This window comes from Artemia sp. Qi Xiang Cuo, chromosome 19 (assembly GCF_049724085.1).
Source record: "Artemia sp. Qi Xiang Cuo chromosome 19, ASM4972408v1, whole genome shotgun sequence".
NCBI lineage: Eukaryota > Metazoa > Arthropoda > Branchiopoda > Anostraca > Artemiidae > Artemia > Artemia sp. Qi Xiang Cuo.
The window spans coordinates 5,988,927-6,011,156 of NC_142812.1; the positions used below are offsets into that span (position 1 = coordinate 5,988,927).

The window sequence follows — 22,230 nt, forward strand, 5'->3', positions numbered from 1 at the left end:
TCATGAATTGAATTCAAAAATTCAGGAATGGGTAGCAGGGAGGGTTTTTTTTTAAACTAAAGATGATATATGATATAGAAACACATACCATTCGATAACTAAAGGGATTGTAAATGTGTTTTGATAAACCAAAACTATATGAAAAACAGTTCCCATCCACTATGCATACGACAAAAAATACATAGATTGCGAGCCTTTTCAACTTGTATATTAGATTCCATATCAAAACGTCTTTCATCGGAGATCCTGTCACTTCAAGTTCACTTCAAGTATTGATAATAAGTTGGACCGGTTTTTTTCATACAGGCACTCAAGGCCAAAATGATGACATAATGAGTAGTGGGGGCATTCCAGGTTCAAAGACATGCCCTCCCTTTTCCATTGAAATTCTACGGCATGCCCTCTGACGTCACGGCATCCCTGTTTCTAGGCGACATTCCCGCCCTTGGCAAGAGTTCAAAGGTTAGGTGACATACCCTCTTCCCTGTTACTTGGCAAAATCATGTCTAGACACGTTCCCAGGTGGTTGAAATCCCCTACGATGTTTTTCTAGACATGTCCCCCAAATGGAAAAACTCCCCCACGTTGCTACTAGGCAAAATTCCCAGGTGGCTGAGCTCTCCTGTGTTGTTTCTATGTAAAATCATGTCTAGACAAAATTCCTAGGTGGCTGAAATCCCCCGACAAAGCTTTTCTATTAAAAGCCAAAGAGAACTTCCCTCCACAAAATATGCTATAAATAGTGCGGGTAGAGACATTTCCCTGTCAGTCTCTTTCAAAAAGTTGATAAGTACAAAAGTATCTTAAACAATGGATAATACCTACAATCAAGTAAGTCCCTTTTCTCACCCTACACCCCCCCCCCAAAAAAGAAATCTTTATACTTAGGTTTGTTTCAAAATATACTCGTTTTTACACTATGTAGCCCCTCCTGCCCCCCCCCCAACCATTTACCAGCATTTAATTCGTTCAAAAAAAAAATTATTTTACCCAAAAAGTGTCTTTTCTCCTTCATGCATTTAAAAACCTTAGAATCCATCCAATGTGGCAAAATCTTTTCGTGTGCGCTTTGTCTAAATTAACAAAACAAGGGTGTCAATTTAGGCAGACCCTCTGGAAAGGGCGTTTGGTAAACACTGACACTCGGAAGAGGGTTGTTGTCAATTAATGCACCTTACGAGAGAATGTCGGATTTAGAAAATTCTATGTCTGAAAGAGATCCTATTTCCCACAAAATTAATGTGTAAGAGTCACATTTTAGGCTTGAAAATTGAACGTATCAGGAGGGAGGGGGTGTAATAAAAATTATTTATTTTTATTCTAGACAAAAATCTAGTTTTTAAACTGCTTATTGCATATAAATGGTAAAAAAAATATGTATCCCCCCATTAATAGGGTCTCATGCATGCCTAGGCTACAGATAAATTATTGTCTAGCATTTTTTCCCTTTAGTGTTCGGTTTATTTTCCATTTTAAAATCCTGTGTATAAAGAAACGATTAAGTATTATTTCCAAGCCTATTTTTATACTTTTTTGAAAAAAAGGAGTGACTTATTTAAAGGCGGGAAGGGGGGCAAAACGAACTATGGCTTCCAAGTTTTACCTTCCCGGAAATAAGAGGGGTGGGTCTATTTAAATGCTATTATTTTCGGATTCATGGATTTTATCTGTTCTTTAGATGATTAAGAATTTAAGAGGCTTTCATAAAAATCATACTCTCACTAATTTCTTTTCTTCCGAGGCAACCCCAATAAGGTCATCAGTAATCAGACATGCTCCTCCCTCCGGACGGGCACTGCCCGTGCAACCCTTGGCTCCCCATCAGGAGAAGCTAGGCCCTTCCAGGGCACTGCCGGTGCAGCCACTGACCGCTCATCTTGTATTGACCGGCGCCCCCCCCCGTTTGCTAGTGAAGGTCTCACCCCTTCTAGAAAGGCTCCAATGCAGCCTGGTAGAAAATTAAAAAGAGAGTGGGCGGATAACTACAAAACGGCGACTCCCGCTGGCTCATCTGTGCAAGCCAGTGATTTCGCTGCCGCATCTGCACATCCCACTGACATTGCTGGCCTGGCTGCACAAGAGAGTGACGTCACCGCCCCGTCCATCCTCCGACATGCATTCCCAGGACCATCTGGCACTTAAGTGCAGCCAGAATTTGGAGATGTAAGCATTTTTACCTCTAATTTCTACCTGTTTATAGAAATATCAAACTATTTTTCAACCTTTTTGGGCCTTTATTAGCACTTTTTCCTAACTTATATTTCCTGGCTAGTAAAAAAATTTTCCATGCCTCTTTAAGCCCTTGAAGGAGTTTTTTATTCTTTTTTATCTTTAGTTTTCCCCTTGTTTTAAACACTCGGAAATAAGACTGTTTTTTCAAATTTTTTAGCCCTTTCTTTTCACTATTTTTTTCAGCATAATAAAGCCAGTCAGAGACATTAAAAAGTTTTTTAGCCCACTACAGACATTTTCCCCCATTTTCGGGCTTTGAAGGAGGGTTTTAAGCTAATAAGAACCTACTTGGTTTATATGTATGGATTTTCACTAGAATATTAAAGTTTCAGAATACATCCTTACCCTGCCTAGTTTTAAATTTTTACCGCCCCCTCAGAAATAAGCTTGTTTTTTCACTATTTTTAAGCGTTGTAAGGAAACTTTTAGGTGTACAGATTTTCGCTAGAATATTAGAGGTCTCTAAATAAGATTGTTTTTTTCAGCTTTTAAGCGCATACTCCCTGGTTTTTTAGGACTCGTCGATGTACCCCTGTTTGTTTCATTCATACTTATTTTCTAGACTAGCCAACTTTTTTGTCTTTTCTCGATACTTTGGTCTTTTTTCGGGCTCCATACCCCCCCAGACTTTCAAGGGACTTAGAAATAAAGGTGTTTTCAGCTTATAAGCGCATACCCACTGGTTTTTGGTGTCATCTGTGCCTTCCTATAATAAGACTCTTTTGAATTTTTCACATTGTTAGCTTTTTTATTCATTTAAGAGCGTACTCTTTTGTTTTACCTGTTTGCTTTTTTTTTCACCCGGTCGAAATATTGAAGTTCCAGATTACATGTCCCTCTTAGCTTAATAGAGATAATGACACTTATTCACATTTTCTAACTTTATCGACTCTTTTATTTGCTAGGTTTTGGAAGGATTATTCGCTTATAAGGATTCGGAGTTCCTATTAAAGGGGAAATGGGGACATTCATTTTATAACTAATTTTTTTTTCAGGTCGAGATTTACCCACTTGTAGCCCAATTTATTGGCGAAGGAACTGGAGCACTCGAGGAAGCCTCTGACGATTTGATGGCATGGGCAGAGAATCTTCTCGACATAATCCCCACTTCGGTAAATTTTCCATAAATATTTTTTTATATTCAAAAGGGTATAGCAGTAGTGCGGGCAAACCTTTCAATTCTTCATAATACATACAAATACGACGCCTTTGCATTCCAATGAGTAGTGTAGGGTCTACAGTTCCTAGTGGGCATGGTACCCCATCATAATGCACTGATGCATTCCAATGAGTAATGGGGTGGTTACAGTTCCAAGGGCATAATACCCCTTCATAATGCTATGAGTAGTGGGGGCTGCAAGAAGGCATACTAGTCATAACCATTCTCTATTTTTCATAGGGCAATAGCTTCCAGTGAGCTAATATGCTCTTATTATTTTTCTAGGTTCACAGAGCGTCATCTCAAAAGACCATATTATTGTTACCATCGCAATTTCGCGAGAGTATAAGGGAAAATGAAGACGAGGAGGGTTTAAGTGTGGGGGCGAGTCCGGCTAGTGAATTCTTCAATATTGATTTAGGCAGTTTTGTGAGGGATTTCGGAGTCAGCAATGACTTTTCGGACAATTTATTAGAACAATTACCAGCTATCAAGGTCGAGAGTGTAATAGAAGTGCCCGTCCCTCACAGTGATATGGGACAAAGTGGTGCCGGCTCGCTCCCATTGTTGTTAGAGCTCCATCTAGCATATACCACTTTGCACAATATTCATGTATATAATGCCGAATTCAGTGACCCGTTTAGGCCCCTGTCGTGTGGTACTATTCAAACGAACCCTAAAGAAACCGCAAACCTTTACGTTAGCATGATTCGGACACGTCTCAATAAACATTTACGGGAAGCGGGAGGGAGGAATTCTTTAAAAGCATGCATTGCGTTTGAAATACGCAATTTTTTGTTTAGGCAAGTTTAGGTGTTTTGCGTGACCACCATATTCAAACTAGAATACAAACACTACACCCAGACCTGAATAATTTTGAAGGTGTGTTTCCAGATTAGGTGGGTGAAATTTTTAATAGGATGGAGCGGTATAATGAGAAAGGGTGGGGTTCATTGGTTTTATTTTTAGAAAAATTAGAGGTTATTATTACTAAATTTAAAAGGAAATTTGCTGTAAGAGATGGGAGCGGAAAACCTAACTTCAAATAATATAATAGTAATTTAAAAGCTACTAGGGGTGTACAACACTTTCGTTTTGACACGGGCATGGAGTGTTTCAAATATTCCATCCTTGTGGTAGGACATAACCCGTTGAAGGATGATACCACTAAGACAAACTTTGACGGTTGGGCAGTAAATGGGAAAGAGGGTTCTGATCTTCCAAAAGTAGATTTCACTTGTTTCCGGGGGCATTACCCTGTAACACTTATGGGGATTGGCACTTTTGAAAAGCCAAGTGAACATTTGAAAGATCAATTTTCAGATTTACAGTTTGTCGAAAAGTTTCAATATGGAGAATTAAGTGATAAAAAAGGGTTGATTTATTCTGTAAGGGCACCGTCCATTGACTAAGTGAAACACTGGGTATGGCTTCTGTACGAACCTGCCAAAGATCCTGAATCAATTGGACGTTACTTTCCTATTCCGAATATTAGCAGGGTCTTAAGTCAGGATAAAATCAAACAACGCGCTATTACTGTCCAATGTGCCTTTCAGCTTTCCTTACAGAGTTAAAATTAAAAAATCATTTAACACACTGTAAGCGTCATGGGTACCAGTCTGTGAAAATGGTTTCATAGGAAAATGCTACCTTGCAGTTCAAAAGCTCCCAGAGCCCTCTGTCGCAGAACAACAAGGTTGGACATTGAAGCTGCTCTCATGGATGTGTCGGATCTGTCAAATTCGAATCATGTATGAAGCCATTGCGATAAATTTTGCACACCCGCAGAAACATTCAAGTAATACCATGCAATTGGTAGATTTTTGTAAGACTTTGGGTGGAAAAGATTATGTTGGCACAGCAATGGTTGCTCTAATTAAAACAGTAAATGAGCCAATTTCACGGCTGCGTCAAACACACAATCCGATGAATATACCCCCTGAAGACGAGTTGGCAATTAAATTCAAGATATTTGTTGGGTTTGTAAGAAAAAAATTAACGGGGGGATGCGAAAAACCGCGATCATGATCATTTATACCGAGAGATTTCATCAGGGGGAGTAACTTTCGTGGGGTCGCACGTAAATCATGTAATTTAAATGTTAAGCAATAATACTTTTTACCGGTTTACATGCACAATTCCAACAATGATTTGAAATTCATATTACCAGTGTTGGCACGATTGCAGAAAGGTGAAGTTGTAGATGGCACATGAGTAGATGGTTATTTTTCATGTAACATCATCCTAAAACAATTTAAAGCCACGACGGTACCAGTCTTTTCAAAATAAACAGAACTCACGTTTTGGATTTCTCGCAATCAGTCCAGGATATGTGTTTTCCCATCGGTCCCATTAGTCATAGTGACAATTGGAGCATAGGAATTCTCTATAATAAGAGTTACAGATCTCTTCAAGAGATGAATTTCAGTCTTTAATTTGCACTGCATATACTCTATGCAATTTACATAGACTGCATAATTTATACTTTTCATTATACTCATCAACAAAAGTACAATTCTCACAGGATGAACAGCGGCCCAAAGTATAAAAGCATAATGGGCATGTGTAAAACATTTTTTGATGTTGACTGGTCCACTTCCAAAAATAAACTTCCTCTCAAACAATGTCTCCTAGGAGCATTACAAAATGGCCGTCTATGTAGTGGGTAAGAGCAAAACCACAAAATCATTTTGTCTTGTCTCAATCAATATATCTATAAATTGAGTCAGAGATTGGGGACCACGACGACAAAGTTTCATACAATAGTCCAAAGAAGGGGAATCAGTTCCCATTTTATCGTTAAGCATTTCTCCAGAAAATATCTTTCTTTGAAGAGATAATTCCAGAAAGTCATCATCTAAAACTAACCACTTTTCCAATTTTACCAGATTAGGCATAATTTTGTATTTTTCAAATCTATCCATTTTAACACTCTCAGTGTCAAATACAGACTGTTTTCTATAAATTTTCCTCTTCAATATATTTCGCTAGCGCATTTAATCCATCTTGTAGTCTCTTGTTATGCGCTATATTCACCTTAGCCACGAAGCATAATTGTTCTTCCGACTTGAATTTGCTTAATGTTATAACATATACATTATACATCGTGTCCCATTCTAAGGTTAGTCGAGAATTCTTTGTAATTTCCACCACCACCTTAGGTGCTCTAGGTCCCATTTCGTCAACACTTTCAATATTCAATAATGTATAAGCATCCATGTTGACTGTCCCACTTCCAGAAAGAAACTGATCCTCGATCAATAGTATCAGCCCCCTGGGAGCGTGTCTAGATATGATTTTGTCTAGTAACAGGGAAGAGGGTGTGTCACCTAACCTTAGAACTCTTGCCAAGGGCGAGAATACCGCCTAGAAACAGGGATGCCGTGACGTCAGAGGGCATGCCGTAGAAATTCAATGGAAAAGGGAGGGCATGTCTTTGAAACCGGGGAGGGCACGTCTTTTAACCTGAAATGCCCCCACTACTATAATGCTCACCAGATGGTCAAATCCTCCCCAATAGAACATTGAGATGCGGATTTTACAACATGAGGCTCTTGCGGTACTAGGACAATATTATTGGCAACCAAAGGCATTGTTTCCGGAAACGGTTATCCCAACGGCAAGACCAGACGGTCGACAGACCATATGTGAGGGAGAATTAACTCCAATTGGCTCTAGTATATCCCCTATGTGGGTCGTTGGAATAGAGGGGTATGTGTGTTGTCGGAATAGAGGGGTATGTGTGTCGTCAGATTAGATGGGTGTGTGTGTCGTTGGATATAGAGAGGGGATACTATTAGTGCTAGAGTTCTTTAAAATCCTTCTTATAAATCAAGCAGTCCTTGTGTTTGAGCCGTATTTTCTGAAGAATTGGGACAAAAAGTCAGACTAAAGCGTAAATAGCGAGGGTTGAGTAACGGGCCTCCTCATATACTGAATAATTTTCGTTCGTTTTAAGTTTTATTGGTACTCCTTTCTTTCAGGGAAAAGTTTTTTGTTTGATTTCAGACCTTTTCAAACCCTACCAACCCCCCCCCCCCATCCATTTCGTAAAATCTCCCTGGAAATTTTTCCAAACCGAGAAATTCCATCAGAACGGAAAATTTTTCTTTAAAAAAAATCCTCCTCAGAAAATTCCCCCAAAGAATATTTAGTATATCTCAATAATATATGTGAAGAATCGGCAAATTGCGCAACTTACAACCCTTTATTGAAGGCCTCATGGGGGGTCATGTAATACCTAAGGGCATAGTCGTTGGACCTTTCAACAATGCTGATTCAAATGGCTATCTCAAAATTTCGATCAGATGGATTTGGGGAAAAAAGGTCTTAGTAGGGGGCTATTTTCCCCCCATCGTTTTTGTTTACTTAAAAGGGACACTAGAACTTTTGCTCTACATTCGAATGAGCCCTCACCACATCTTCTTGGACTACTAGTTTGATATAATCACCCCTGGAAAAAAACAAACAAACAAATACACCCACATTCGTGATCTTTCTTCTGGCAAAAAATTCAAAATTTTTAATCTTTGCAGATAAGAACTTGAAACTACCACATTAGGATTCTCTTATATGGTGAATGTGGTGGTATGCTTTTTATTAGGATCTCTTGAATTTTTTGGGGCCGTTACTCCCCCTTTCAAAAATCAGGGAAACTTTCTCATGCGCGTAGCTTTTGAAGGGTAACGTTAAAATTGATGAATTTTGTATACTTGGAATCGCCATGAAAACCAATTTTTTTATACATCTATTGCTTTCAAAATTATATTTTTAAAGTTACGCTTACTGTTGGGCCGAGTCACTTCTTACTTACAGTTGGTTACTATGAACTATTTCATAAACTTACTTGTGAAATTTCATTTCACATTGACATTAACAAATAGAATCATAGCACTGAAATGTCAGTAAAAACTGATCTGTCCAAAACTATGAAAAACAGAATTTAAAGATCTGTCCGTTTTAAGAATGGCTATTGCTCTTTAATTTTGCTTTGAAAAATTTGCTTTTTAAATTTACTTGAATTGAAAACAAACAGAAAATAAACAAAAAAGTAAGCATTTTCCAGTGAAAGTAAAAAGTGACAGTGAAACCCAAATCAAAAATATATTTGGGCGGGGGCTTTCCCTTTCAACTCTTCTTAAGCTAATCCTTTATAGTACCTAGCTGAAAGCATTAATAACTGAAAATTTTAGTTATTGGGTAATTGCAAGTGTGCCTCAAAACATTTAAACGGAATGTTTATATTGTTTAAAACAGGTTTCTGTAAGAAAATTTCTTGGCTAATTTCTTAATTTCTTGGTTAAAACAAAAGTATAATCACCTACGGAACAAGTACTGACAAAACCTATCCTCTCCACACAAAAAAAGTGACCCTTTGTATACCTATGCGAACCTGGCAACTAAAAACCGTAGTTACACAATTCATCCCGGTCACTCGTCACCTGAATCACGCTCTAGCTTAATTATTGGCCGGAGCAAAGTGCTTTGGCTCGGAGCGATTAAGTAGTAGAACATTTTGCGTCTAGAGGCGCTGAGGTACGCGGGGTCACTTTTGGAGAGTTTTGTCAGTACTTGTTCCGTAGGTGATTATACTTTGGTTAAAACAAAGGAATATTAATTAGCTCGTTCCTTCTTAAGGCATGGTTAAAATACTTGTTATTCTCTTCAGATTGCCCTTTTACTTGAGCAGTCGTTTTTTAAGCATTAGCGACAAAAAGTGAACCGAAGTATGGGTTAAAAAGTATGGGTCTTTAAAATCGACTAAAGAAACTCTCGTTAAAATTTTGGAGACAAGGGTCTGAAACTAATTTTAAGTTTATATGCCTCCCCTCTCCTCTCCATAGGATAATCCATTGGCCAATACCCTAACACATAATATACGACTGCGCAATGCTATTATCTGCTGGGAGTATTTTCCACGGGAATTCCACGGGGAAGTTTCTGGCGCTGAACTTCTCAGGGGACATCGTACAGTGGGGTAATTTGACAGAATTCCTATACAAAATTCTTTTTAATTGTCTTAATTTCTCTTTACTGACTTAATTTTACGCATGGAGATGTTAGTGGCAATTGTCAGGGGCGAATCGCCGGAATTTTTATTCGGGGGGGGGGGTCCATATCTGGATAGTCCAGGGGCATGGGATATATAAAAAATTTTCCCCACATTATTGGAGGACAACTGCTCCCTTGTCCTCGCCACCCCCCAAACGACGCCCTTGGCAATTTTCAATAGTAAATTTTCACCAGAATGGAATTGTTTAGAGGATCTTTCCGTGGGGATTGGGAATTTTTCAGGGGCAGTCGGATTTGCTGGCATTATTTAAAAAAGATCGGAAATTAAATAAAACAGTTTTTTCAGTTTTTTCAACTGAAAGAAAGGAGCAACATTAAAACTTTAAAGGACCATAAAATAATACATATATGAGGGATATTATGAGGGATATTACCACCTCCTCAATACCTCACTCTTTGCGCTAAAGTTTAAATTTTGTCCCAATTCTTTAAGAACGATCCTGAAAGGCAGGGGTTGTTTAATTAAGAAGCTTTTTTAAAAGTACTAAAAACTTTAGTGTGAAGAGCGAAATATTAAGTAGGGGGCAACCGCCCTGATATAAGTAATAAATTCTGTTCGTTTTAAGTTTTACTGTTGCTCCTTAATTTCCGTTGAAAAAAAACTTGATTTTTGTTTGTTTAATCCATATGAAAGATCAGAATAAATATCAAATTAGGCTGATGCACAGCTTTGTTCTTTGTTGAAATGCTTTGTTCTTTAGAGTTTTGGTTTTTACTGGCAAGGGCCACTCTTTACTTCCTGCTTGTTACTAAGAATTTTTTGATCCACTACTCTCTAAAATGTAAGTTAAGCTACTAGTCCCTCCTTCGACCCCCCCCCCCATTTTCTACAGTCAAGTTTAATAATTCAAAATAATGCTTTGGAAACAATAATCATCCATGAAAAAGCACACCCCTCCAAATAGCTCTTAGTCGTAGGAGGAGGAGGAGGGGTATGAAATATCGAAAATTAATTGTATCATCATTTCTACGGTTTTCAAGGTGAGTTCTTCGAAAATACTAATGATACTAGCGTGGTGCCATTGCACCACCAGGAAGCAAAAATACATTAAAAATATAAATGAATTTAATCTTGGTCAATTTAAATCTTGGTGACAATAAGTCTCTCGGTTGCGTTTACACCCCTTCCCCGGACAATTTTTTTGATTCCTCCCCATCACTTCACTTTTGACACCACTATGCATATCAATGTAATCTTCTCGTTGCACTGGAAAAAAAGATTCTGCAATAAGGTGAGAGCTATTACTCTAAAGCGCCCATATTACAGGCATAGTGGGAAAAATCTTAAAAGGGATTAAGGGAGATTAAAGATTAATTTCTAACCACACAGTGTTTGTAGTTTAGAAGACTTCAATTCCTAGCTCTACACAAACAGGGATAGATGGTATCATAACGTAGCTTAGGATAATTTGGTATAGGGAGGGGAAATAGCTATTGATTGCAACAATTTTATATCTACAATAATCTTGTTATAGCCAATACGATATATGGTCACAAGATGGACCATAAATTAACATGACGCTCACTTGTTGCGAGTGTATTGGTTATAACTAGATTATTGATAGCTTCAATTCAATTGAATTGAAATTATCAAGAATTTTGCAGGAGGTTGCATAGGTGGCATCAAGATATGGCTAATTGTAGACAGAGAAAAGCCAAGATAGATAGTCCAAGTAATTGAGAGGCAAATATTTAAATGGCTGGGGCACCGGTAAACGGCGGGAGTATGCATGACTCTCTATGCAACCTACTGCAAAATACTTGATAGCTTCAATTAATAACTTAAATTCAATAAAATCTCATTGATTTTAATTGTAAATCAGACTGACAGAATAAATACACGATGCTACGGTATATAGGAGTGTCGTTATTGACGGTCAAATTAAAGATTACCCTTCAGTAGTACCTACAGTTTATTTAAAGTAAAAATTCCGGAATAATGACTATCCTTCCGGTTACAACAACTTAGGAACCTAAGAGCAACTTTCCAAGAAGAATCAGAATCAGACATTAAGCTACATTTCATATTATTAAACAGTTCGGTAACCCAGAAGATGCACCATTTTTGTTTGGGATGGGAGAGGTATAATTTACCAAGCATCAGAAGATGCTTTAGGGAAGAAAGTCTGAATGGCAGCCAGAAATTTTTACGAAAACGCTTTAAGCATGGTAGAAGAGAGAATAGTTTTGGAGGGAAGGCGCCAGGACATCAACACGTCAGGACCACTACCGTCAGGACATCGACAAAATCCGTCATAACATCGACAAAAATCCGTCACAACATTGGCACGCATGACATCGACAGTCATAACATGGAAACGTCAGGACATCTAAAAAGATTTTAGATGTAATGACGTGTCAATGTTATGACTGTCGACGTTCTGACGGATAGTGATTTTGATGGATTTTCATTATGGAAATATTTTTAGATGTTATGACGAGTCGATGTTATGACTGTCGACGTACTGACGGTTAGTAGTTCAGACGAATCTTCGTTGTGAAAAAAATTTAATAGTTTATATAACAGTAATAAGTACATAATAGTTTAGAAACAAATTTCGGCTATATATTTGCACATCAGGGGGGGGGGGGGTAAAGCATAGGGGATGCTACCCTTTCGTTCAACCGTCAAAAGCGCTAAACGTCATTTCGTCGACAAGGAAAATCCGCCAGAAGATTGACAAGTCAGGACATCGACATTCATAACATCGATACGTCAGGACATCGACAGTTACAATCACTACCTGTCAGAACATCGACAGTCATAACATCGACTATTCAGTTCATCGACAGTCACAATCGCTACCTTCAGAACGCCGACAGTCATAAGACACGTCAGTTCATCGACAGTCACAATTACTACTCGTCAGAAAGTCAACAGTCATAACATCGACACGTCGTAACATCAAAAATTGTTTTCATAACGAAAATCCGTCAGAAACACTAACCGTCAAAACGTCAACAGTCATAACATCTAAAAAAAATTTCATAACGAAAACACATCAGAACCACTAACCGTCAGAACGTCGACAGTCATAACATCTAAAATTTTAAAACTATAGTTTTTTGGTGTTTAGGGGGAAAAGGGGTTAGGTAAGGTTACATTTTATATATGCTATAATTGGGATGGCAACAGGACATCGACACGTCAGGATCACTACCGTCAGAACATCGACAAAATCCGTCATAACATAGTCAGAAAATCCGTCAGAACATCGACAGTCACAATCGCTACCCGTCAGAACATCTACAGTCAATACATCGACATGTCAGTTCATCGACAGTCACAATCACTAACCGTCAGAACGTCGACAGCCATAACATCGACACGTTAATCGACAGTCACAATCGTTTCCCGTCAGAACGTCGACACGTCATACCATCTAAACAAAATTTCATAACGAAACTCCATCAGAACCACTAACAGTCAGAACGTCGACAGTCATAACATCGACGTTCTGACAGGTAGCGATTGTGACTATCTATGAACTGACGTGTCGATGTTCTGACGGGTAGCGATTGTGACTGTTGATGTCCTGACGTGTCGATGTTATGACTCTCGATGTCCTTACGTGTTGATGTTCTGACGGATTTTCCTTGTCGACGACCTGACGTTTAGTGCTTGTGACGGTTGTTCAAAATGGTAGCATCTCTTATACTTTACCCCACCCCCCTGATGTGCAAATATATAGCCGAAATTTGTTTCTAAACTATTATGTACTTATTACTATTATATAAACCTATAAATTTTTTTCATAACAAAAATCCGTCAGAACCCCTAACCGCAAGAACGTCGACATTCATAACATCGACACGTCATAACATCTAAAATGTTTTTCATAACGAAAATCTATCAAAACGACTAACCGTCAGAACGTCGACAGTGATAACATTGACACGTCATAACATCTAAAATCTTTTTAGATGTTATGAGGTGTCGATGTTATGACTGTCGACATTCTGACGGGTAACGATTGTGACTGTCGATGAACTGACGTGTCGATGTTATGACTGTCGAAGTTCTGACGGGTCGCGATTGTGACTGTCGATGTCCTGACGTGTCGATGTTATTACTGTCGATGTTCTGACATGTCGATGTTCTGAGGGTTTAGTGCTTGTGACGGTTAGATGAAATGGTAGCATCCCGTCTTGGATAAGAATTATCTGAGTGATAAACCTTACAAGAATCCAATGAAAGCAAGGGAAATACAGAAAGCAATAAATTCTTGATTAAGGAAATATGAAATGGAGGCTACGAATGAAATTGCAGAGTATCTAGAAGATAAAGTCAGACAGCATTTTGTTCAGATTTTGAATTGACAGGTTGAGATATTAGGTGGAAGTAGCTAGTTCTGACTTGTCTCAGTTTAAGAAACAGTCCAGACAGTAAGTGGAAAGGAAGGTGTTAGAGAGCCATGGGAAGTGTATTTTCAACATGTGTTCAGCTATGACAAAAATGTTGTGAATGATAAAGAAAACAATAGAAAAATCTTAGATAATTTGGAATTGAATGAAGACTGATTTTGCAAGGAAGAGTTGCAGAGGCCACTAACAGAAATAAAAAAACAGATGAGAAGCAAGCACTAAAGTGACTAATTTAAAAATCATACGGCCTGAGCTGCGGATAGCGTGTTAAATGAGTTTTTAAAAGGTGCTTTTTTCACAATTAGAGAGTATATACAGAAACTTATGGATATTGTTTTTCAAAGAGAGGATGTATCCAGTGATTTTAGGAATCTTCGAAAACAGTCGTCAACACTTTTACATTATTAAATAGAAAAAAAAGTTTTTTCAACTGGAAGTAAGGAGCAACATTAAAATTTAAAACAAACAAACATTATTACTCATATAAAGCTGGTTGCCTCCTCCTCAACACCTCGCTCTTAACGCTAAAGTTTTTTAGTACTTTTGAAAAAAGCTTCTTATTGTTCCAATTAAACGGCCCTTATGTTTCAAGAGTTGTTCTTAAAGAATAGGACACAATTCAAACTTTAGAGTAAAGAGCGAGGTGTTGAGCAGGAGGCAGCCCACTTTATATACGTAATAATTTCTTGTTCGTCTTAAGTTTTAATCTTGCTCCTTACTTTCAGTTGAAAAAACTTATTTTGTTTATTTAATTTTTGATCGTTTTTTTTTAATAATGCTGGGAATTCTGGTGCTCCCTTCAGGGAAAATTCCCTTTTCCCATGAAAAATTCCTCCATGAGAAGATCCTCCCACATAACCACCTCCCTCTCCCCCTCCTTCCGACATCAAAAAATTCTCCCTGAAAACTCCTGTATACTTCCCAGTAACCAAAACTGTGTGTAGACAATGAGCAAAGATCATAGCTTTCAGCCCTTCCCCCGGGGACTGCGGGGGATTAAGTCATCCTCAAAGACATAGTTATTAAATTTTAGACTATGCTGAACAAGATGGCTATCTCAAATGTTTGATCAGTGGACTTCGGGAAAAAAGTGAGCGTAGGAGGGGGCCTAGTTGCCCTCCAATTTTTCTGATCTTTTAAAAAGGACACTTGAACTTTCAATTTCCGTTAGAATGAGCCCTCCCACGATATTCTAGGATCACTGGGTCGATACGATCATCCCTGGGAAAAAAAACATATAAACACGTATCCGTGATCTTTCTTCTGGCAAAAATTACAAAATTCCAGATTTTTGCAGATATGAGCTTGAAACCTCTACAGAAGGGTTCTCTGATACGCTGAATCTGATGGTGTGATTTTTATTAAAATTCTAAGACTTTTAGGGGGTTTTCCCCCTTTTTTGAAAATAAGGCAAATTTTCTCAGGTTCGTGACTTTTGATGGCTAAAACTAAACTTGATGAAACTTATATATTTGAAATCAGCATAAAAATCCAATTCTTTTGACGTATCCGTTGGTACCAAATTTCGTTTTTTAGAGTTTCGGTTACTATTGAGCCGGGTAACTCCTTACTTACAGTTCGTTACCACGAACTTTTTGACCAAGGAAGGTTATTCTGAAAACCGAATTAAAGATAGGCAAGCTCTATCTGAAAATACCACGTCCGAGGGAAACACCAATTGCCCAGCGGCTATTGTTGCTCTGTAACTTTGTTTGTTTTGTTTGTTGGGGGTATGGAGGCAATGGGCCTCTGATTTCTAAGCTTTAACTTCGTTTTTGAGCCCACCGATAATTTTTGGCTATTAATAATTAAAATAATCTTTATAATAACTATAACATAGATAATAAGGATAATAACCGTGACATTAATAATATAAAGATAATACTAACAATAGCAACCAAGATAGTGGAGACCATGGCTATTCAACTTTAAAAAGTAGAATAGCCATGACAAAGTGTATTTGCTCGCAGTTGGAAAACGTTAGGAAGCAAAGAAAATAAGCCTTTGGACTAAGATTGCAATATTGGAAGTAAAGTAGATATGGGTCTGAAACTTGGGCCATTCGTATCCATACTGCTTGGAATGTCGTGGGAGATATGGTGGATTTTCACCAAGGGAATTGTCTAACGATAGTCTTAGGTACTTAAACAATAAGGAATAAGAAAAATTTCATTCGATCCCATGTTCTAAGCTATTATAGCGCAAATTTAGGATGGCTAGACCACGTTTTATAGACGAATGACAAAACATTGCTGAAAATCAGGGTTTTCATCACGTTTTTACCTAACTTGCTTTCTCTGTCACTAAAATTTGGTATGCTTATTCCGACCCTTTCCTCTCATTCGATTTGGCTTAAAATATTTATTCAGCTTTGCGCTAACTAACATTTTAATATTCTGATATATTTGAATCTTTCCGGATCCAGATTATTATGCACTATTCTCCGGATCATTCTTAATCTGGAGAATCCGGATCCGGAGACTAAAGAGTTCAATACAAAACTTTATACAAAACAATTTTAACCATGTTTTACAAATGGACTAAAAAAGGGGAAATAATTTTTCCGGTTCTAAAGAATACTCTTGATATTTAAACTTCAAAATTTTCTGAATATTTTGAATATTGTGGACTCTTTTACTCAACTTGTAATTTTTTTTTTTAATTTAAACTTGGCGCGCATTTTAGATAGTTAGATATTCATAGGTAGTGGATTGAAAATGCGCAGTACGTTTGAGCTTTTAGAAAACTTTTACAAGTTTGAGTAAAAGAGTTCACAACACTCAAAATATTCAAAAAATTTTGAAGTATACACATCAGAAGTATTTTTTAGAACCGAAAAAATTATTTTTTCCCTTTTCAGTCTATTAGTAAAACGTGTTTTTTTAAAGTTTTTTTTTAAAAGTATTTATCTGTTATCTATCTGTTCCCAGCTGATAGACTTAAAGTTCCTGAATGGGGTGGCAAGGGTCACAAGAAAAGACTGGAATGAGATTGTAACTTCATGGGAGGGTGTAAAGAGTGAAGCCTTGAAAATATCGAGGCAGAGAGGGAGCCTGCGCAGCTCTGCTGACCTCAAGTGGCCTTTTGCTGCAATGACTTATTAGGAGTAGCAACAAGTTGTTAAAAACGAATGTTAGTTATTCCGACAATCTAAGTTTGATTGCACGGATTTATTGACCTAATCTGTAAAGCTTCGATTTTTTTAACCTCACTTAAACCAGCATTCAAGAATTAAAATTTGAATTTATTTAAACACAATAACTCAAATTCTCTAGGAATTTCATTCTGACGCAAGTAGAGTTCAGCTGGCAACCATGGCGGACTGAGTTTTAAGTTCCTGGAATCTGCCAAGCACAATTTCCGGAATAAATACTAGAATATGGTTGTAATAAAAAAGAAGATTGTTTATTATTCGGTTTACTGCCACTTAATTACTATGTCGACGCCAATAGGTCAGTAGGAGCCAAGGAAATTTTTAAGAGGTGTAATTTATGTAGGGTATTTACAAAACTATTGAATAATCTGCAAACGATTGGTGAATTTTTTTAATACCAATAATTTTTGCACATTGATGATTTTTTAATCTCTGTACGGTGTTTACAAAACTATTGAATAATCTGCAAACGACTGTTGATGTTTTTTTTGCACCAGTAATTTTGCACAATACTGATTTTTTTATTTATGTAGGATGTTTACAAAACTATTGAAGAATCTGCAAACGATTGTTGTTTTTTTTTTTTTTTTAATACCAATAATTTTGGTGCAATAATGATTTTTTTAACAATAAAATGCACACTGTGCATTTTGGTACATTTTCCAATTCTAAATATACAGATCTATCGGCAACCGAGGAGGTAACAACCCTCCTCTATACTGGCTAGAGAACTTTTGAATTTCTTTGTAGGTTTTACTTAAATCATACGAATCTATCAAGCAGAGATAAATGCCATCAATATTCTAGCCCACAAAATTGTCCCGAAAAAAGAAATACAAACGGTTATCAAAACTCCAAACAGCCATTGACTTGGTAAAGAGCTATATATCCCCAGACTGTTGTTTGCTTTATGTCATTGAATAAATGAAGGGCTGTCTAAGTTACTTGATAGGTAAATAACAAATTTAATTACCTTTTTCTAGAAACAAAACCGATTGAAAGTTCGGCTTTTTCTAGAAAGATATCCCATTTCATGGCCCTTTGTTCCTTTTGCGAATATCCAAGGCCCGTCAAAGCATTAACATTTAACCATATACAGATAAAAAGGACTTAGAACATACCGGGGCATAATTTGCACTTGGCTGAAAGTAACCTTTATTTTGAAATCTATATTTTAATTTTTCATTACATGAAAACAAAGAAAAATATATCTATCATAACCAGAATTGCTCAACAGAACAAACGAACGTGGATTTACAGTTGATTACAGTCTGAAATATATTCCTGAAAGTCTGAATAATTTTGGAATTTATAAATTTTATAAAAGACAAAACGTTTAAAATGTATTTTATTTTCACCTGAGTTCAAAGTTTGTTTTCGTCTTTAAAAGGCACGGTTGGCGTGCCTTTTACTCCTCGGAAGAGGAGCTCCACTCCTGAAGAGGAGCCACAACTGAATGCGAAACCACCACTGAAAGAGGAGCCCACTCCTCTTTGGTTGTTTCTGCTCATTTTGGGTTTGACTTAGTTATTTATTGCAATTTCTATTTGTTTTGGGATTCACTTATTTATTGATAATGATAGTTTTAAGCTTGAAAGATTATTTGACTTTATTTCTGCTTGTTTTTGGTTTAATGTAGCTCTTTACTTTTATTTGAAAAACTTCTTTCTTTTGATTTGGTTCAATAGTAGTAGTAGTAGTAGTAGTAGTAGTAGTAGTAGTACTAGTAGTACGTAGTAGTAGTAATAGTAGAAGGAATAGTAATAGTAGTAGCAGTAGTAGTAGTATGAGATTTGCCATTGATACTTTCTATGTAACTTGATTTATTTAAAGTCAAGCTGATACCACTTGATAGTTTCAGAGAATGCAGCCTATGTTGTTCAACTGCATCAAGACAATATATGAATCCTGTATTAAAAGAGTTTATCCGTAGTATCTTAGATACAGTTAAGGATATCAAGACGTAGCTTTTTAGGAGTTTCTAGGAAATTTCGAAGTAAATCGTTCATCAAAAGGTTATACCTAAAATATCTCTTGCACAACTAAGACATTAAGTTGAAACTTTTAGTGAATGTTGGAGGGATTGTGAACAAAATCGAACACACTATATGCATACAAACCTGAATCAATATGCATTGTAGTCTTTGTTTTTGACCCAAGAAGCCCAGCATACATTACAATGGTTTGGGCACCTACTTCGAATGCCTCCGCACTTACCCATAAAGTCGATCTTAGACTTTAACCCACAGTTTATATAATTATCCAGTATGATCTTTCCCTATCTCACCCATTATAAAAACCCGGACCGAGGCGCGAGTGATCCAGAGAACGTTTTTGCAGATATAAACATAAGCGGCATTAGATCTTTTCACGGGTAGACAAAGAATAATCACCTACGGAACAAGTACTGACAAAACCACTTGGCCGGCTCAACCAATAGGTGGACAATAAGTGCAGAAATAAGTGGGAGGAGCTTTTTGTTCGCACCGACAATGAAGAGCCAGAAATCATCTGCGGTAAACTTACTGGTATATTATATAAACTGTGCTTTAACCCCACAAAAGCCGGTCAGAAACGACCTCACGGCCGACCGAAGAAACGCGGATCCGACAGCCTCTCCGAGTCTCTGGTGAAGGCAAACAACAGACCGAGTGAAGCACAAACGATGGCCATGGACCAAATTGAATGGAGGGGGCAGACGTCACTCTCCACGCCGAGCAGTGCTCGGCACGAGGATTTCAAAATGGTACATTTGGGATATATAAGCAGCAGCTAGGGATATTCAGCTTAAACTTTGGGGGATAGTAGGGGGGATGTTGAACTAAATCAAAGAACCTTATGTGTTTTCTGATTATCTACCTTATTTCAGGAACGACTAAGTGTATTAAGTTAAATTTTCAGGCATTATTTTGGAGGTATTGAACTAAATTTAAAGACACAAAAATTGATCATGGCTGTTATAAGGGTATATCTGTAATATTTCAGGAAAAGCAAAGGGCATCAAGTTGAAAATTTTAGGGAATCTGGAAGGGACATTGATCTAATTAAAAAGACACTACGGGCTACCGAGCTGTTAAAAGTGCTTATCTGCAATACCTTTGGAACTTCTAAGGGTAGGCTATTAAGTTGAAATTTTCGGGAAATGTTGAGGTAAATAGTCAACTAAACTAAAAGACTTCAAGTGAATCTGTGTTGTCAAAATGGCACATTAGTAATATCTCAGGAATGGCTAAGGATACTAAGGTGAAAAGTTCAAAGAAAGCTCAGGGGAATATGAAACTGAATCAAAACATACAATTTTTTTTTTATCAAAATAGTCAAAACGCACATATGCAATATTTAAAGAACAGTTCAGGCCATTGCGCAGAAAATTCCAAAGCATGTCGCTGGAAATACTGAACTACTTCAAAAGATATAAATTGTGCATCCAGGTTGTTAGAATGGTGCGTCTGCAATTCCTAAGGAACGACAGAGTGTATTGAGTTGAAAATTTCAGGGCGTCTAGAACTAACTCAGAAGATACTGTGCACATCCAAGTTGTCAAAAGGTTTTATCTAAAACGTATCAGGAATAGTTAAGAATATTAAATTAAAACTTCCGGAGAATGGTGAGGGGAGGTTGAACTGAGTAAAATGACGCTCTGTAAATTCAGGTCGTCAAACGGGCACATCAGTGATATTTCAGAAACAGCTAAGTGGGGTATGTCCCACTATGTCCATCCTGTTGTCAAAAGAGCCTAGCTGTAATATCTCGGAAACAACAGTATAGTCCATCTATTGAATTTGCCAAGGCCCCCGTACCAAACAGGTTTTTCTGGTAGGTAAACAGGTCATTACACTCGGTCATTACACTCTTTGTCAAGAGGATTTACGCAATTTCAAAGTTCAGTGTCTTTTTTTAGTGGTAAACCAAAAAACCGATGTCTCTTTTTAGTTGCCAATTATTTTTGTATATATTCAGGTTTCGTATTAGATCCTCCATCAGTTTTGAATAGTTTTGTTCGAGATAGCACTACAAGTATTTTTTGTAAAAAACATTTACATAGAAAAAATGGATAGTTCTATGCAATTTCTGGTGAGTAAAAATATTCTCATTATTATATTAAAAAGAATCGATCGGTAATTTGGGGCTAGAATAAAATGTTGATTTTTTTTTAATGTATTAATTGTTACAAAAGCTTCCTTTTTTTTGAGTTTCGGTTTTTTCCTTACTTATAGCTCGTTATCATGTACTGCTGGAAAATGTATTTAAGTGATATTTTAGATCATAGTAGGCTAATGATGCTTTTTGTCTTTAGAAGAAGAATAAAAAACAATTTAGAATCTATGCTGCTTACGGGGATTGACTGAGCCATGTGAATTAACTTTTCAACTTCTTAAATTTCTATTTATGTCTACATTTGATTGAAATCTGATAGTTTAAAGAGAAAAAAAGGCTGTTATACCAAAGAGTCTTAATAATTTCTGACTAAATTGACTTTGAGTTTCACAAAAAATGTTCATAACCGCATGATAAGTAACAATTTTACGCTTGAGTATACAAAGAGGAAGCTCGCTGAAGGAAGTGTCAGTGACTGAATAATCTTGAATAATAAAAACAAATCTGTTCTTATTCTAAAAAATCTAAATTTGTAACAATGAGTATTTTATTTTGATAATAAAGGAAAATAAAACTATTTTCAATTTTTCTCAGTAGGTAGCTTGCAAGCTTAAAGAGCTAAATATATATATATATATATATAATGCATTCAAAAACCCTCACACCCCCCCCCCATTTTTTTTAATGTATTAATTGTTACAAAAAACTTCCTTTTTTTTTAGTTTCGGTTTTTTCCTTACTTATAGCTCGTTATCATGTACTGTTGGAAAATGTATTTCAGTGTTATTTTAGATCATAGTAGGCTAATGATGCTTTTAGTCTTAAGAGGAAGAATCAAAACAATATATATATATAATTGGTTCAAACCCTCACCCCCCCCCCATTTGCTCAAAAAATAAAAATTTTTTAAGTATAAACCATATTAAAAAAAAACTTTTTTTTCCTTGACTTTATTTTTTTTTTTTGGTAAGTATTATATCATGGGGGGGGGCCGTTTATAAAAAAGGGCCTCCCTCCCCAATAACACCAACCATATTTTTAAAAAAAGATGTTTTTTAAGAAAATTTATTTTTATAAAATAAAATTAATTTTTTTCCAAAAAAAAAAAACTAAAATTACTGTGTTAAAACTGCAAAATTTTTTGTCTTTT

The 22,230-nt window shown here is 36.8% G+C and overlaps 1 protein-coding gene and 1 long non-coding RNA gene across 6 annotated transcripts in view; one reads left to right on the forward strand and one right to left on the reverse strand.

Annotated features, from left to right (window-relative positions):
- Sh (Potassium voltage-gated channel protein Shaker) overlaps positions 1 to 22,230 on the reverse strand; it is a 338,900-nt gene that overhangs the window by 113,559 nt on the left and 203,111 nt on the right. The gene's annotated exons all lie outside the window — the stretch shown is intronic.
- LOC148940432 (uncharacterized) overlaps positions 357 to 22,230 on the forward strand; it is a 79,285-nt gene continuing 57,411 nt past the window's right edge. The window contains exons 1-2 of the long non-coding RNA XR_016143392.1: positions 357 to 462; positions 3,228 to 3,344. This is a non-coding gene — a long non-coding RNA (uncharacterized LOC148940432). The remainder of the gene's footprint in view (positions 463 to 3,227; positions 3,345 to 22,230) is intronic.